Below are 15769 nucleotides of genomic sequence, written 5' to 3'. Positions count from 1 at the left end.
AACGCGAGAACGTCTTTCTTTCGTGGGATTAACTTTCTCGCCGCTCAGGTCTAAATTTAGACGCCGTGGTCTGAGCTGGTTGCAAGGAATGAAAGTGGAGATAAAATTAGATGCAGCGTTCCTGAACCGTGTTTTGAACGTAGGCTTTTTAACTCCTGGGTGTGAACACAAAGCCAGCAATTTCAAACCGTTACTCGAACTTTATTACATTTGGGAAGTACTTTCTTTTAAGTCGGTCACGAGTACACTGCCCTGCTTCCTTAAATACTCAGATCAACTAATTAATCCATGGCTGAAAATAGTGCCTTAAGGTCTATATTTTACTTCTGCTTATGCTGAAATGTTTCCAGCTGAGAAAGCAATTGATGAGGACATACTTCAGATGTTTTAGATGCTTCAAGACTCAGAAACGACAAGTTAAAGTAAAGAGTTTCATTGAAAAATCTCTGATATTTCATAGAACAGAATATTCTGGATTGAAGGAGATCGGTGGAGCAGAACGAGCTTGATGCAGGGAGACGGATTCTCCAGCAGTCACAAAGGAGCTTTTTAATTTTCATGAATGGTGCTCTACACTAAAGCTGCTGAACTGTCCTGACAGTTAGTGAGTGTTCAGTGTGCAAAGTGGATGCGTCCCTCTGGCTCTTTCCCAAGGTGTTCCTGGAGCGAGGTGGCTCGCCGACCTCATTTTATTCTGCTGCTGTTGGAAGTTTCCGTTCAATTTGCATTTTGTTTCTTTTCTGGCATTAAAAGCCTTGTTTCTGGTTTGGCTTTCTGGGCCTCTCACCTGTTCTTTATATAAACGCCCTCATTTACATGATTTTTCTGTGACTTTTCTTCTCAAAGGAACAATCAAATTGCCTATTTTGACCTTTAATAGTTGACTGTTGCTAAGCCTGTGGAGTCTGCATGTGAAATGAGGTGAAGAAAGAAAATCTTTTTTGTTTTAAACTTGGTTTGTGGTTAGTACAGTGAGTGAAAACCAACAATCCGATGTTGCTGGTTGATTCCATTTGAAACAAAAAAAATTCACATTTCTGATTTTCTGATAAGTGTTTCACACAAACAAATGAAATCAAATTTCTCCTTTATGTAAGCAGTTTGACCAGGAGTCTGCAACCTGAGGCTCTATGGCTCCTTCATCTGTTGGTCTAGCCAATGGCAATAAAGACAAATGCGAACATTTTCAATAAATAGACAATTTAAAGTTAATGTCCTTTAATCAGTTGAATTTTTTCATTTATATTTGGAATTTTAAAATGTTAGACAACTCAAAAAACATCATTTAGAGTGGCTAATTATTGGATTAATGTAGATTTATTTAAAAATATTGCTTCTACACCAGTGTTTGTTATGTTATATATATTTAACAGTAAACGAAGAAAAAGGATGGTCTCACACCAAAGTCATAATGATAGAAAATGCCATGTTTGATTTGGTTTTCTTTCATTTTTAATTAAAGCAAATCTGCTGCAGCAGGGGAGTCTTATGTCTTTTATTTTGAAAGGGACTTGTATGTACTGCAGTCAAATTGCTATACAAAGAAAATTATATTAATTCAATTATTGTAAATATTTAAAAGGTGCATATATTTTTCTGCTGGAGTTAGAAACTGGACCCATTTTTTTTTTCAAGCTTTTGCGCTCAAATGTACTTGTTTCCAACCATACAAAATACATATTTACATCCTATATTCTGAGAGTTTATTCACAAACATACAATTTGACAGTTTTGTCAGTAATGCACTTTTTTGTTTATTATTCAAAAAAGGAGCGGGATAAAGAAAAACTTTTTTACTCCCACCCCTTAAATGTCTATACTTTAACTATGATTTGGCTGCTGATATCTTATTTATAGATACACAAAGCGACATACTTATGATATAAATGATGAGTTTTGTGACTGAAACTAATAAAAAAGTTACTCAAAATGCTCTAGGGTACAAAAGCAAAAACAATAAACAATACAAACCGTCTTTACCCGCAAGGGCTAATTACCCTGCAATAAAAGCAAAAATAAAACGACACACGATTAGACTAACGCATACAGGGGGAACCAGCTCTATAGAAAATGCCAGTTCACCCCACCTGTAAGCTAAAACCAGAGAAATAACCACGAAAAGCAGGGCAGATCAGCTGACCAGGCACCACATGACACCACACAAGGGCACGCACATGACACGTCTCCGCTCTGCCGTGGCGAGGAGAGCGCAGCACGAGCTGAGCCCGGCCAAAAACCCGCAGCTGGAGGAGAAGGGAGCTCTGAAATTTAAAGCCACCACACCCTGGGCCTCGCTGGAACCTGGAGAGAACACCCAGCAGCAATCCACACCTGCAAAGATCCACAAAAAAACAGTGAACACTCCCTCTGCCACATATTAACTTTATAGCGAAAGAACAGAAAAAGAAAAACACACAACGGAGAACAATTAAATGATAGAGTCAGACAAAGACGGGTTTGTTTGTGTAGCACCTTCATCCTCTAACCCCTGCTGGGTTTGTGCAACATGCAATTTATTGCAATTTATTTTAAGTGATTTAAAAACTCAGCAGCAGCACTTAAATAATCAGTGCTGTAGTTAATGAAGAGGTTGAGAGCAGGAGTGACGTGCTCCTGTTCTGTTCCTGCTTTAAACTCTGCTGTAATGTTTTTAATGGACCCTCTGCTCTTCCAGAAAGTACTCCAGCCTGCTGGAAATCTCTAAATTCTGCCTGAACATAAAACTTCTGAATTTTTCAGTTTGAAAATAGGGAAGGAAGACAAATTTAGGTTTGATTTAACCATAAATGTTCATTTTTATGCTTAAAAAATCTGTTTTCTCAATGGGATTGTGGGTCATTGACACTGTTTCTTCTGGTTGTACCCTTTTGTTTTTTTTAGATGTGAAATTTTACCTATATTTTGATATGAATGAAACAATTGAGGTTTGGTCCACCTTAAAAAGAGTCAGTTTACTTATTACAAGTGACCCTGGTGTTTGACAAAAGTGTGAACGTCCAGCCAATCTACGAGCAAGAGTAAACAGTACGTTTTTGTCTGTAAACATGATGCAGAGCCAAGATTCAAGCTCTTATTATTATTAAATATCTAAAAAACATTCATTCTGGATGCTGTTTTATGCTCTTGATCTCTGCTAATTAGTGATTTTTTTTTCAGTTTGAGTCTCTTGTATTCTCTCTCAAGACAACTGAATCTTGTTGCCATCATTGTAAATGAGAATCTGCTCTCAACAGATCCTCCAAAATAAGATTAAATAAATAAAAATGAATAAATGGTATTGAGTACAATGTGAAAACATATAAAACCAGATTATTTTCAACATTTCCAAGCCGAGTGATGCTGAACTATCATTGTTTCCTAATGTGCATGAATAAATTACAGTAGTCCTAGTATTTTACCCTGTGGGACTCCACGTACCATGAATGCATGCTCAGATTTGAACAAAATCTGCCTGCTGATCCTTCTTCACAATTCTTTTTAGTCTGAAGTTGAGCTACAACTTTTCTTGTTTTACTATAATAAGTAAAAAAAAAAAACTAAGGGAGCATAATGATCAATTTACATGATCAGTATTTGTAGGAATGAGCCTGTTTGGTGATTGTGTCACAAATGCTGTCCTTCAATTGTGATGTCCCTGAATGCATCATGGCGTGCAGTGCACCTTTTCCACAAAGTTTTTCACTATACAGGCCTTTATACAGTTTTTAAAAAAAGACAATGATCGTTGAAGTGAACAGCCGGTCAGTTCAGGAACAGGAGTGACGTGGGGCATCAGAGCTCAGCTCAGCGGTAAAAGATAAACCCAGTAAAGTTGCTAATCTCTGGTTGTCACCCTCACCAGCTCCACTTTGGATTATTTCCTTCACCTGCTTCTGTTTTGACTTTCTCAGCAGTTACTCAGAGCCATAAGCCAGCTTTTTCAGATTCGGACTTATCAGGTACAAAAAAAAAAAGAAAAATTAACAAAAGATTAGCATTTACTCACAGTTAACCACAGACCCACTCTGGTGAAAATCTTGTTTTTGGTGTTTTTAATATGTTCTTGTGGCATTCTGATATATCCAATGTGTCCTAGAAAATGACGTATATATTTTATTTATTTAGGTGAAAAAAATGCATAATTTTAATTAAAAAATAATTCGAAAATCTTTTAAAATAGATAAAAACATCAAAATAAAAATTAAAAGTCAAAACCTATAAGAAGGACCTCATCTCAGAGATATTGCTGACCTTTTACTATATCACAGTGCCAAAAAATAACAAAAATAATCATGTCATTGATGTGACTAACCAGTGAAATATTAAAAGACACATTCAAATTCAGAAACCAGCTGCATGTGAGCAATAAAGCATGCAAATATTCATATATTGTTTGTGCACGTTCCGTTGTTGGCCCTCACAGTGACATTAAAAGCTTTTACAGCTGAGTGGCAATAATGACAAATTAGCCTTTGTTCCCCAGACAGGTGAAGCTGAAACAAGCCAAAAAAACTCTGTGCAGGGATGACAAAAGGCCCCCGCTAACAGAACACCGCATTTATGCTCAATTTACTCCACATCAGACTGTTATCTCAAGTCGCTACTTGAGATAACAGTCTAAGTGGCTTTGATATTGTCTTCCCCTGGGGTGTCGGTAAAGTATATTTTCATTGTCAATGGCTCACATTTGGGCTGGAAAAATCATTTATCTGAAAACAGAAAGCACAAAACGGGTTTAGTCTTACAAATGTTCCCATTTTTATGAGCTTTTAAAGAGGGGAAATAGTATATTATGACTTTGGAGTGTTCATGTGAGAAATATGTTCTTATTTCCAGTGATTCTGGGTTGGTTTGCTTTAAATATTTAATGCAGACTTTCACATCAGATGAACAGCTCTGTAAGAAAATGCCTGAACGAAAGGATTTCATTCCTGTTTTGTTTAAGGCGGGGGGGATAAGTTTCCACCTCAGCAGGTGAAGTATCAGATGGATGGGAAACAAAAACGGGCCACTGAGCCATGATGTTGCTCACACACCACGCTGTGGCCTACTTAACACTCTCAACTGTGAGCACATTTGTGCGCAGATGATGTCCGGCTGATAAAACAGCAGTAGAATGGTTTAACAGGGGTCAAAATGTCTCATTTTTTTATATTTACTCTTTAGGAAAAGAACAGTCTTGCGATAACGGATTAGTTTTTTTTGCTCGAAGGTGAAATTGGCTGTGAAGAATGTGCTTTGATGATGAATTCAGGGGTTAAGAAATGGGGGATGGGTTCATTAGGGCAAAGAGGGGGGAGTGGAGTTATGCTAATTCCTGTGGAGGAAACAGTCAGGCATCATTATCCTAACCAGTTACTAACAAGAACACATGTGCTACTACTACTTCTATTGATTTTTTTTCTGCTTTTTTAAAAGACCCACTCCAACAAAAATTGTGTTTTTAACATGTTCTTTTTTCTCTTTTTTTATTTATGTTGAACATGTATGAAACTTGGGCGTGTGAGGTGCTGTAAGCTAGTGGGAGAGAATGTAAACAAAGGGATGATGGGAAATTAGTGGAGGCTAACTTCCACACCAGCATGAGCTTCATCAGAAAATATCTTTTTGATATGGGCTAAAAGCAGCATAATCATAATTTAAAAAAATACTGGGAACAATTTTTGCAATTAAAAAAAAATATAGTTGAAGTGGGTAATTTTTTCTGTTTTTCTATAATTTTTGTTATTTTATCACATGAACTTTCTACACACTAACTGAAATAATGTGTATTTACAGCAAGAGTCACCAACCCTGTTACTTCTGTGCTATCAACCTGCTTTGCAGATGCAGATTAACTCGATTGAATCACCCCAGTCTCTAGTTGACTGAGCACACCTGATCTTTTTATTACTGAAAAAAAATCCATAGAGTTTGTATTGTAAACTAATACATGCATCATAATCTGTCTATCATTGCTTTGCCAAAACCCAAAAAAATCATTGCAGAGTTTTATGTTAGGTTTTTGTTGTAGTTGGAACTGATTTATCCCTTTTATCCTCCCATTATCAGGTTGAAATGTAGATATTTTAATCTAATTATCTCTGAAATCGAATATTTCACCAATGATTCTTATCTTTTGATGTGTTCAGTGTTCAAAAACATGCATCAAATTAGACTTTTAAGTTTAAAAATGGATCAATGTTGTTCGTTACCATCCAGTACTTTTATTTATTGAACTTTACCTTCAATGTAGTTTCTCTTGCAGCCATTACTATAGGGAGTGAGAGGTGCACTTGCTAGGATGGTTGAATGTTAAAACAGGTAAAAGATGAGAAGGGAACTTAGGCATACAGCAGCCGTCAGGTTTCGGTAATAATTGATGAGAAGTTAGTGATTACAAGTTCCTGAAAAAGATTGCGTTGGTGCTGTGGGTGAGATCCGGTGATTTATTCTGGAATCTGGGATTGTCTCTGTGATAGTGGGAGAGTGAGTTTCAGATTAAAGTTGTTTGTGATAACTGTAATGTTGTAATGTTGTGACCTTATACATGATTGGAAAGAAATCTGATATAAAAATGGTGAAAAATATCTTAAAAATCACAGAAATGAAGAAGTAGCAGCTGTTAAAAAAGTGAGTTTTTTCTTATTTCAGTTTCTAAAAACTGGGGTATTTTTGCTCAAGTGGGCCATGTAGCAAAACGAAAACCTCACATGCTTTAGAGCAAGTCCAGTCCAGGAGGTTAACCATCAACCGTCCATTCACGAATCCCAGTCCCATATGCTGTCAGCCCGTCATTGTAGCAGAAAGCAATTAGAGGAGATCTAGTGTGGCTTGTTGTAAGTCCTGACTTAATGAGCAGAAACACGATGAAGAGCTTCTTTCAGGCCCGTCTTCAACAGACTCACTGTTGCATGATTGACTGATGAGCAGCCTGCGGATCAGAGGCTGGAAGATCCTTAATTTGGCGGCAACAACAGAAGATAAAATTGAGGTGATTGTAAATGTAGGCCGTCACTGTTCTGTTACATTTTGAATGATTTTGACTTTTTTTTTTCCTGATTCCAGATTTCAATTTAACCATTTATACATAATATTTAATGTAATTTTAACACAATCCTTTTTGTGGTGACAAAAGATCATAAAGAACTAGATGATAAATAAGAGAAACTGAAAACCAAAAGAACAAACAAAACTCTACAGCTGTTTTTTTTTTATTTAAAAAAATGTCTATATTTGTAATTAGCAATGCATTACTAGCATTCATAACATTTTGCAAGAAAATTTGCATGTAAAATACACTTGTCAGTTTTTAAGTAAATTGATTTAAAATGTAATAGGCCAGAGAAGTGTCATGGATGTGGCTATTTCTGCTGTGAAGTTGAACCCTTTTACATTGAAAGTAAAGTAACAGGGACAGGCTTTATTTTGTATTCAGCCACCTAATGTTTCTTTTTTGAAGTGCATTGGCTCCAGTTACTTTTCGCTTACCCTCAGACAGGTAGTGAAGCTCCAGTATTTCTTAAAGATGCTTTTTTTCTGCAGTTTGTCACACTTACTTAGGTTGGGTTGAGAAGCCATCCGAGTGAGTTAAAGGTTGAAAAGCCTGGACAGGAAACCGAAGTGGAACATACCTTTTCTTACAAAAAGTCCTTTAAATAGAAGCCAGATTAGTAATTATTATGGTATTGGTGGATCTAAACAAGTCATCTCCTTAAAATCAATGCACTATTCCTAAAGGATGTTTTCATTATTTATCATCCCTTTAAAGAGCGACTGCAGCGACCTTTCGGTTGCAAAATGCAATCAGTCAATCTGAGGTGACAACCCAGATTTTTTTTTTCCTGAGTGGACATACAAAGAATTACGATGAGTTTCAGCTCCACAGGATTTCTTATTAAAAAGGGTAACTGTAATGCTGGTCTACGTTGGTTGCCATGGATACGCAGAGACATGGATGAGGAGCGTCTGAGCTTGTTGCTGTGCTGCAGAGTTCTGTCTTCCACTGATATCTGCTTGGGAGGAGTGGAGGGAAAGGTGGGGGGGTTGCCCATACAGGGCATTAATCTGGCTGTGCTGCACCAGCGTGGGGATATGCTGCTGCACATCAGAGGACAAAGCCCCCTGAATGATGTGACGCAAGAAAATGCCTTTTTTTGTATTCAAATCCTTGGACTTACACGACTCGCTGGAAAGTCTTGATGCTGCTCATGTTCGTTTCACTGCCGATTGACCCAGTTTTCTTAAAAAAAATGTTTTTATTTTGGTGTGTTGGGAATTTCAGGTTGACAGATGCTCCACAATGGCTCAAAAATGAGACACTTGTAAAAAATTCTCCACTGTTACAATTTGAAGCAGTAATGTCTTCATACCTCCCACAAGACCTACATTGTTCTAGGTTGGACTAATGGAAAACATTCCCATAGATTCCTCACATGACCTTTGAACCGTTGCTTGTCATCCTCTCATGGAATGAAATTGAAATCCTGTGGTGAGATGTGGAGAGGTTATTTTCCCATGGACAGCCATCTTCCTCCCTCGTGTCCTGAAATGTAATTGGGTCGTGAAGGATGAGGGCCACAGGAGGAGAGCATCAGGGGGAATTATCTGGTAACCGATGGCTAAGAATACCAACATGTCCGGGGCGCATGTTTGGTCTGTTTCATGGAAAAATAAACTACATTAGTAGGATCAGGCTTGTGCGTGATGTGAATCTGTGATGGGCTGATGGTAAACTGGCTGCCATGATGGTTTTATGCTACATGTACACCAGGCATGCGTGATGCTTTCAAGAACATACTGAATGCGGGTTTTTGTACACACTTTTAGCATATGGTGTTCTCACCGGACAAGCAGGGAGTAACAGGGAGGGGCTTCTTCTTGTTTTGTTTTTCTACTGTTTACTTGCACTTGTCTGCCACCTACAGTCTAAATAGGGTTGGTGCTAAATGTTGAAGTGGTTCAAATCTTGCTCCAGGCTTTCCCTTTGAAAGACTTTGTGTCAAACCGCAAGTTTTCATTGCTTTTCTAACTCTTGATACTTCTATGACTTAAAAAGGATGCCAACCCTTATCGGACTATTGTTACTATACTATAAAAAATAGTGGCAGGCTGAGCGGGGAAGGTATGGTTTGGATCTAACAGTGATGTTAGCTTGAAGTAATGTACTCTTCACTAAGGAGAGCGGTACAGAGCAAAGTGATGCCAGTGTATCTACAGAACTTTCTGTGGAGGTTGAGGCTTTTTCTCCACCTTCTCGCTAGGGAGACGCTCATGGTCCAGACCGACGGGGACCCATGTCTGAGTGGTAAAATGACGCTAGCATCATAAGCTAATAAAGGCTAACATTAAGCAAACGATCTCTAGTGAAACATTCATTGCAAATCCAATCATCAAGACGTTGTTGGATTCAATGCCAATTGCACTAAACTACTGTTGCCTAACTTCCAAGTCCGCTAAAGCTAAAGCTAACACGCTAACGACTGACTGTTACTGAATCGAAAGATGGGCGGGGCTTTTATGCTGGAGCTGCAGAGCATGATGACTTCTGAAATGACGTGGGACTTGCACCAGTTGACCAATCACAAAGTTAAACTGCAATATCTTGTTTCAACCTGTAGCACACACGGTTTTAGACTATAATTTCAGGAATTAAACAAGTTTATTTTAAATGGTCAAAAATGTGGCCCTATTTATAGAGGTCAACAGACAAAAAAAGTTGATTTAGTGTTTGGTTACCCTATAAGTCTTCTTGCAAAATTCTATATTCAAACGTGTACATTTGATCACAAAACACCATATTTTCTTCAATTACTTAATCTTTGTGCTATCTTATGGGGTCCAAATGACCCAAGCTTTACATTGACGTGTTATCCATCCCATAACAAATGTGGATGATGGTAGACAGGATTTTATGTCTGCCACGGAAACCAGGAAAATAAAAAATCATTGGGAAAAAAAAGTTCAGCACACTGTCATGTGGGATCCAGATGACCCCACTCCCAGCGTCAACATGGATAGCACATGGGTTAAAGATATAAATTTGTACATAAAATCAATATCACACTCTGCTAACAGAAGGACTCTTAAAACTCTTGGTATTTGGAAATCTTGGCAAGTATTTATGTAACTAACCCCTAGTTGATTGTTATTTTCACTGTATTCTACAATATAATATCTTGTACACTTGTTTTCTGTTCAATAAAGTTTGAACAAAAGAAAAGACGTTACTACCAACCAGTCAAAAATTCACCTGGTTGAAATTTCAGCGTGCGTTCATGAATGCAGAGTTTGCAAAAGAGCCCCCAAATGAACTTGAAGTGACAGGCAAATGCAAAAGTTTTGAATGCGGGACCCCAAAATGTGAGTTTAGAGGTTCTACATCGACGAAGTGATCTTTTGAACGCCAGTTGCCAAGGCCAGTTTGAGCGTACCATTAAAGAACAGTCAGCGTTGTTGGTTATACTGGGAAGCAAAACAGCTCATCTGAATACTCCAGATGCCATGAAGAAGACCCAGGCCTCTCTGTTGAGAGATTGCTGGAACTGTGCATATTTCCATCATGTCCTTGTTTCTATTTTTGTGCAGGCATCTGCCTCTGCTCGGCTATGTTGGTGTTATTCCTTTCACTGGCATTTTTTCACACTCTCTCCTCTCAAAACACAGAAGCAGCGCCGAGGCCCTGATGGATGCTGTCACAGATACTCCGCACCATTATCCTTGCACTGCTTTCTATACCGTGCACACTTTGGGGGAAACTGATGCCTCTATAATAAGTCTTGTTCCTATGGTAACAAAGATGGATGTCTCTCTATAGAAGATGCTTGTTTTTGGTTCAAACAGCAGTTTAGCCCACTCTACCTCCCAGTATTGGCTTGTGGTCATTGTTTAAAGTCATATTTAACCTGGGATGTCTTGTATTTGGTCTCTAATGAAGATGATTCATCTCTGTGTACTATATTTTTATGCAAATACTATTGGCTGTTTCAACCCTTGGCTTTAATACCCTGTTCTACTGACCATGTCTTAGCAGAGCAGGCAGACATCACACTATAATTTCAGTCTGATCCTTAGCTGTGTTATCCTTCTGGTCTTGTGCAAAGCTCTTGGGAGCTGGGCTTCTTCTGCTGCTTCTAAGCGTCACTACCCCTCTTCCATGAATAATGAATCTCTTATTGAAATTCAGATGGGTAATTAACACAGGGTTATCTATATCTGACCCTGCCTTAAAGGCTTCACCTTTACTGCTCCCCCTCTTCTGAAATGTTCTCACGAGATAAGCAGTCATTTCCTTCCATGTTTGATAGGAAATGAAGGTATACTATAAATTGCTGCCCTTGGACGTGGCTCTGTGTTTTTGTCTGGAGCACTGTTTTTGCTGGAACCGTGGAAGTCTTTTTTTCGGCTGCACCTGGGCAGTAATTGAATTCATAACTCCTGAACTGATGTCAAATCAGTAACCTCAGCTGCACATATGAAAACAGGGCTCCCTTGACATCACTGTACCCCCTTACTCTCATCATTAATATAGAAACTGTTGCATAAGCTGCTACAGAGTGTAGCCAACCAGAATGTTCCATCTGTCTTGGAACAGCAGCTACACCCCCAATAAGACTCAACAAAACACAAAATGAAAATGTGCACAAATTTAATTCATGACCATATTTCTATAAGGGTGTATTCAGACTGGAAAAGTCTGTTAGTCCGGACCGAGTCGACTTAATTTGGTCTGTATTGAGTTTGCGTTTGGTCTTCATTCAGTCAGAAATATGCGCTCTTTTCTGCTCCAAACTAAGGCTTGTAAACAAAAACACGTGACTTAAGATCTCTTCAGTCATTGGCCAGGTATTCCGAGGGTGGGGCAAAGCAATACAAGAAAGAATAACGGATGTCCTGCACTTTGCAATCCTTGTCGGGACAGTTAACTTATTCAAACTGATTTTGAACATCTTCATCAAGGTCAGGTACAACACTTTTTATTTGTGCAGGTATGCTTCAAGACGGTTACTGAGAAGACATCTATGCTGCTGTTGTAAAGTGCCTCAGGACACAGAGGAGAAACTTGTGGTCAAAAGCCAGCATCTCCAATGGATGATGCATGACTGCGCTCAGAATGAGCAGCTTGAGTATCTTGTGAGGAAGCATCAGTACTAATAAAAATATGCTGATGTTACAATAATAACATTTCCCAACCAGATAACATCGTCTTTGGGAAATTGATTTCTTCCATTAGAAAGCTCAGTTTCGTTGTGGCACTGCTGCCATGCAGCTGCTTGAGAGCATTTTTTTTCCTCCAAAATCTCCAGCTGGTGTGCTAGTTCTCTAAACCCATATGTGCCGCTGGTGAAAGAGTAGAAGGCACACAACCCCAACTTTTTTTTCAGCAGGCGTTGCTGCGTCCAATTCCAAATGTACTAACTGTTTTCAAGTAAGGCGATGAAATGTGTGACTTTTAACCAATAAATATGTCAACTGTTTTCACTCGAGAAAAAAAATGGGCTTCACTAAATGATTACATTCATTTTGTGTTTACATTTTTGCAACATTTAAAGATTGTCTAAGAGGCACGCCAGAGATCCTTCATTCGTTACAACTTGATTTATGTCGAGGGACGTTGGATTTCCACGACTTTCCCATTTGTCTCCGCCGCAGCAGATGACAGCTTCAGAGTGGGTGTTATTACAAGAGTCTGTGGACCAGCTACGACACGCTGACAGTTGTCGAAGTCACAATGATTTCTTTATGTTTGTGTCCTTGGCAGCGACAAGAGCACAAAGCGGTGAGAGTGGGGGGTCACTAATGCTAAACGCTGTCTTTCATTGATAAACTGCTGCTCAGTTTGATGCTTTAAAGAATCGTTTCAATGTGGTTTGAAAAAGCAGTTTTTCTTCTGGTGGACCTTTTTATCCTTGACTCGATTGGAGTCATTTTTGATTTATAGGTCTAAAGAGTAAATCTTGTTGTTTGTATTTCTGCTGGAAACACAGGTCTTGTGGTTTTAATGTCACTCATCTGTTATTTCATTTAGTCCATTACATAATGAGTGTTCAGTCGGTTAACATTTTTTTAAACCAAGAGACAACAGGATGGCATTTCATCTAATGTAGATCTATGTGGTTCATAAGTGCTTCAATGACTGTGTGGCTCCATTGTGGCTAAGTATAAACATGTGTTTAGATTATACCACTATTTGTAGTAATTACTATACTGTTGCTACACAGTATTTTGTGTGACATTTAAAAAAATCAGACTTTCTATTTTCTTTAATCTCCATCTTTGGTTAAATCTGTTTATTCAAGCCAAAAACACCATGTGACATTAATTTCACCACATGCTGTTTTACTGTAGACACAGTTTCTATTGTGTGGAGAATTTTTTTTTTTTTTTTTTTTTAGACGTGCATTCGGAGTTTATCTTATCTGAACTTGAATGTTGAGTTTGAAGTCTCGCTCCAATCACTTTTCAATCTATTTAAAGTGTTCCCAATGGTCGTTTAATTATGAATTTGTCATTTTTTGGCAATATGTCTAGGACATATTTTTAGAACGCCAACAGTGCATCGGAAACTAACCCCTGAGGTGTGGGTGGGACCAAAGGCATGGGACAACCCCGCCTCCCCTTCCTCTCAGTTTTATGTTTACTCACGCTTACAGCCCCTCACATCCCCAATATAACCAGTGCAATAAATTACCAGTGCATTTTGGAGCTATAGAGTCAAACAGTTTTGAGCCAGATAACAGCTCAGATGAGGAAAACAAATTTATAGCTTTTTTTTATACATTTTATACAACAATTTTACAATTTAAAGATGGATTGTCTTTATATTGGGGTGTGCAAAAATATCGATATTGCGATACATCACAATATTTTATAGATAATTCAAATTCAATTGGTGTCAATGCTTGTCAAAGACATAGTATTACTGATTTTAGCAAAGTTGCACAAAATAAGACACAAGTTTTGTATTATTGTGTTCAAGCTAAAAAGTAAATGGGGATATATTTTCTTAAAAAATGTGTTTTTCTGTTTAATGTGAGTTATTAGAGATGACTTTTTAAAATAATTATTGCAGTATCGCGATATCATCGACATCGTGAGCCATGTATCGCATCGTATCATGGGGTACCCAGCCCTACTTTATATACAGTAGATCACATTGTGTCAAAGTCACGGCCCGGGGGCCGGATCCAGGCCGTAGGGTAATTATATCCAGCTCTCCAGATGATTTTATTAAATTATTATTAACAGCCTGATGTTATCATGTAACATCCTAATTTTGATAGAATGTGTATTTTATGTAGAGGTTAATTTATTCTATAATAATATTCCCGTCTGTTTTTATTCATATTTATGTTTAAAAAAAAATTTACGTTTTAAAAGTTTTAACAATTTCGTTTTTTATGTGGTCAATAAATGTTTATCCTGTTCTTCCTGCGACCTACTGTGTGTTTTGGGTTTTGGCCCCCTGTGCGATTGAGTTTGACACCCCCACTGTAGATGGATGTCCTCCACCATCAAAAAAAGAAAAGCCAGATATGTTGTCCAGAAAAGCCACCCAAAACACGATTCATATTGGACTAGGTATATTAAATAAAGGGATTTCAGTGCACTTGCAAATGAATCTTGGTGCGGTTCAGCAACAGTATGAAAATGGACAGAGTGAAAGGGGAATCAACCAAAGAAAATAAGTGATATAAGATCCTTGTTTCAAGAAAATCTTACTTTTTCAATAACAAAATAATCTTAGTTTGACAAAACATGGACTATTAAGACTATTTTTCTTGCCATACTGGGATGTTTTTGATTATTTAAAGTAAATCTGCAGATGGAGTAAGAATTTTCTAAATGATTTTCAGTTTAATTTCCAATATTTTCGGAGCCCCAATCCTGCCAACAGACGTTCAGAAGAGTGTCATTTTAGGCAGTCATGGAAAACTTAGAGACATTTTAAGTCCTCCCAGAAACACTCACACTAGCCTCTCATCCATTGTTTATGAATTGCTGAATTAGTCAGAGTGGCCCTCTTCTCTCCGACAACACTGGAGAGCACTCTACAGCATGAACCCAGTGTGTCCATTACCAGAACCAGATCTGTGTCTCTGCTGTCTTGGAGGAGTGTGTGTAAAGACGGAGCGCTAGTCATTTGAAGTTGAATTGGGGCATGCTCACCACGCCTGCTTCAACATCTTTAACTCACAAACATCCTGATTACGGTAACAGCATTAAAATGATTCTTTCAGGGAAAATAAATTAAATTCACGCTTCTGAATGTGGAACACATTGTACACAGAATTATTCAAATGTCATCATTAAGTGTGGAAAAAAAAGAGACTGATTTCTTCTGACCCTACTTTGTTTATGCTTGTCTAGATTAGAGATACAACACAGTTGCTACTCTTTTCTTTGTCGCCGAGTGGTCTAAATTCCAGAAGAAATTGGAGTCATGCAGGCACACAATGGCAGCTGTCTAAGGCTACACCCTGAGGCTGGATTTGCTCCTGCATTTTTTATTTGGCTCGTGTTTGACCCAGAATCTCTCCACCGACAACATCAAACGCGAGACTTTACCTAAAGACGTCTGTCAAAGCTGCTAAGGTTGGGTGCTGGGGAGTGTCTCGCTATGGCTTCAAAACTGGATGAAATGTTGAATTACAGCAACATTTTGGTCCAGGATACTCCACTAAGACAGTGGTCCACCAAAAAGGGGCCGAAGTTTTTTTTGTTTTGTTTTAAGCTTCCAGTTTGTGAAAATCTTTTTTCAAAATTGAATACAAAGACAATTTTTTTTTGTAGATTTTTTTTTTTTTTTACA

The 15769-nt window shown here is 38.1% G+C and overlaps 1 protein-coding gene across 2 annotated transcripts in view; it reads left to right on the top strand.

Annotated features, from left to right (window-relative positions):
• LOC112155107 (FERM, ARHGEF and pleckstrin domain-containing protein 1) overlaps positions 1–15769 on the top strand; it is a 64462-nt gene that overhangs the window by 4291 nt on the left and 44402 nt on the right. The window lies entirely within an intron of this gene.

Source organism: Oryzias melastigma, linkage group LG21, assembly GCF_002922805.2.
Source record: "Oryzias melastigma strain HK-1 linkage group LG21, ASM292280v2, whole genome shotgun sequence".
Taxonomy (NCBI): domain Eukaryota; kingdom Metazoa; phylum Chordata; class Actinopteri; order Beloniformes; family Adrianichthyidae; genus Oryzias; species Oryzias melastigma.
Note: the sequence above shows the minus strand (reverse complement) of the source record. Positions and strands in the feature narration are given on the sequence as shown.